A 3357-nucleotide genomic window follows, 5' to 3' on the forward strand; every position below is an offset into this window, starting at 1 on the left:
TCAGAATTCTTTTCAATCCTTTTTACAATATTTTGTGCAAAGCCTAAAAATGAAGTTCGTTGCTGCGAAAAAGTCCAAAATTAAAATAACGCAAGCTTTTTGGATCATGTTTCCTACAAACGACCAACCGATTCAAACATTTAACTTTATACTGACAAGTTGACTAAAGCTAAGGCACTTTGTCTGAGAGATACACGAGGCGAAAGAGAGAGAAACACAGAAGGTGAAAGAGAGAGAGAGCGAGACACAAAGGGAGCGAAAGCGAGATCCCCAAGTGTTTGGAAGCATGTTATCACCCCAGAAGGATGAAGAGATAAGTTGGCATTCTGTGGGTTGAAGCTGGGATGCTCAGTATCGTTTGCTCTCTCTCTCTTATACTATTCTCAAGTCCTAACACAAGCTTTTAAAAGTGGACGCACCCTTTTACATCACCCAAGACAGAAGTTTCTGTTTAATGTAAGACTTCCCTATTCCAATGTTTGCAAAGTTTGTGAAAGGTGTAGGTTTGCTGATCAATAGACTACGAGAAATCTAATCTACTAAACAGAAATTTAGAATGAGGCTTGCCCTGGTTCTGAAAGTAAGCGGTGAGGGCCCCTGTCTACAGCAAGAGATTGTGAAATGTCCACCTTCCCCCTTTAAGACAACGTTACATTCTCTGGATCTAGAACAGGTTTAAAGCGGTGAAGGATGCTCTGTGTATTCGGTCAGTGGCAGCCACGTGACAGTGGGAGGTGGGTACCAACATCCATGGCCAGTGTAAGGCCTTCCGTAGAGCACCACTACGGTCTGGGAATATTTCCTTTGCGCCCCTTCAGAACCTTTGGATTTTTGTTGAACATTTATGTGACAAGTGTGCTGTAAAAGTCACAATTTGTTGATTTTTTTTCTCAGTGTGAACACCCCTCCCCAAGAACCTATTAGGCAGGTTCCCCAGCTACCATTGCTTCCAAGCTGGCCCGGTGGTAGCCCTGAGAACAGCGAGCACTGCGATGGTGGCTCAATGGTGCCCGACCTCTTTAGAAACATTTTGGGCAATTGCACACCTTTGTTCAACTGTTGATTAATTAACGAATGTAGTTTTAAAAATTGAGCACTGCCTAATAGCAACTCCTGTTATATATAGCACTTAGAAAATATAGAAGGGAAAACCCTTGAAGAGAGGGGGAGGAGCAAGAGGGCCCACGCTTGATTTCGCCCAGGGCGCTAGCTGGCTCCGCCCCCACATGCATACACAGGCTGCATCACTATCTTGTAAACGTTGGGGCATATTATCAAGACAATTATCGCCGCTTTAGCGTCCGTTTTCGGGTGAAAAGCAGTGATAATTGTGTCGCACTATCAGCAAGGACACGCTAGCGCGTGAGTCCTTGCCTCAGCGCCCATTTTCATAACGCCCAACCTTGCAACGCTAATTACATGCAAAGTGGGCGTACCTTACTAAAATAACCTGGAAAATGTCTCTAACACAACTATCTCCTATCATCAATCGTGCCACAAACCCGCGTAACGATATGAAAAGTAGCGCTAACCGTGCTTATCGCTGGTTTCTTAACGCCTTACAATCTGACTTAGCCATTATATCCTAAGGGAGGTGGATTGTATGGATGAGTCCACCCTGCCCTATCTACAAGGATTTGTCTATCGCTGTGCTTTTATCGCTGGATTCCCAGCGATAATCGCACATTTTTCCGCTATCGCTGGTTTTTTTATTGCCTTGGAGTCAGACGTTGAAGATAACGCGCTAACTCGTCGTTATAAACCAGCGATAGACGGCGATATTCAAATTTGCGCTAAGCGCGAATTACGATATTTACCGCTACCCGTTGATAATATGCCCCGTTGTCTTCCATTTCCTTGCTGTCTGTACCTGCTTCTCCCATCGAGCGGTTCTCTTCCCATCAGTGGACATTATGAATCTTACCAGCCAGATCCCGGGGTGCCTCGGGAAAGCACCTAGTGGGCGTGGTTCCTGCAGATAAAAATGTGTAAATGACAATGTTGCACCAACTTTATGAAGGCCGTGTCCTTTCATGTAGGATAGGTGTTTAACCTGCCTTGCACTTTCTTCTGCCTGCACCTGCCATGCTCTTAAATGTGCATATTAAAGAACAGCAGCTGGGGGGCGGCTCCCAGTGTGCACAGCAGGGAGCAAGGTGTGTCTTGCGAGTGACTCACACTGTGCAGTGAGATGGAGCAGTCTCTGGACTCAGCAGTTCAACATCCTGTAGATCCTGTTTTCTTTCTTTGACTCACCCGGACTCTCACAATCCTCTCTCCTGTTGACTCTCCGCCCAATGAACGACAATGATATTTCTGCCAAAGGTGTGTGCTCTTCGCCCATTATATAGGCTACTGCAGCAATGAGAGCAGTGCGTGGCTCCATAGCTCAGGGGTTAGAGCACTGGTCTTGTAAACCAGGGGTCGCGAGTTCAAATCTCGCTGAGGCCTCACCCACCTTTTTAATGAAAATAAATAGCAATATCTTGTTTGATAGGGGATGCCGATAGAAATATTCCTTTCAGACTTTGCCACTTAAGCTCAGCAGTGCTGCAGCAATTGTTCACTTCGGACCAGGACTGAAGTTCCTCTCAAATACAATGAAAAGGTAAATTTGATATATCCTTGGCCGACTTTATGATATGGTATTTTAATAAAAAATGAATAGCTAGTTTGCCAGGAAGGGCCTGCTGACCTCCCAGGCACTACATCCAATCCACGAGGAACAGCCGTCACCTGCAGGGCACCTTCAGCTCACAAGGTCATTTTGGGCCTCTAGGGCCTTTACATAAGTTACATTTCTTTATTTTTCCTGAACACAGAGACATTTTTAGGTCGAGCCCGGGCAGCACATGCGCTGCTCTGCAAGGCATGCTGTAGGGAGGTAGGGACTTGAAGCTCCGCCCATATTTTTCATTGGCTTGTATCATTGTCCACTGTAAACTGTGGCTGTTCATTTGTCATAAGGCTTAGTAGTCCCTCCTTAGTACTACCGTGTCTCATTTTGTAACCTCTCGTGGCGACACCCCCTGTTATGTGTGTTGTTACTTGGTAAGCTTTCATTACATCCTCAGAGCACTATTTTCTTAAAAAGCTTTGTCCTGCCTGTTTTTGCAGGCAGGAAACGCTCTCTCCTAACGCTTTAAAAAAATGTATAGCGCGCATTTGCAATGTAATAGGTCTCGCATTTGCAAGAGTTTAAGCTATTAGCATTGTAAATGATAATGCCTTTTTAGGTCTCGCCTGGCGACCGCAGCGCAAAGCGCTGTTGCCAGCGAGATCTATTGCTACTGACTTGCCTCGGACTTCTCAGGACTTCCACCGCTACCGCGGGGCTCTCCCTTCCTCATGGGAGCC

General features: G+C 45.8%; 1 non-coding gene across 1 annotated transcript; it reads left to right on the forward strand.

The window, feature by feature from the left end:
- The first annotated feature begins 2378 nt into the window (after window positions 1-2378).
- TRNAT-UGU (transfer RNA threonine (anticodon UGU)) lies at window positions 2379-2451 on the forward strand. Its single transcript has one exon. It is a non-coding gene; the product is annotated as a tRNA-Thr (tRNA).
- The last annotated feature ends 906 nt before the right edge of the window (window positions 2452-3357 follow it).

Source organism: Lissotriton helveticus, chromosome 1_2 (assembly GCF_964261635.1).
Source record: "Lissotriton helveticus chromosome 1_2, aLisHel1.1, whole genome shotgun sequence".
Taxonomy (NCBI): Eukaryota; Metazoa; Chordata; class Amphibia; order Caudata; family Salamandridae; genus Lissotriton; species Lissotriton helveticus.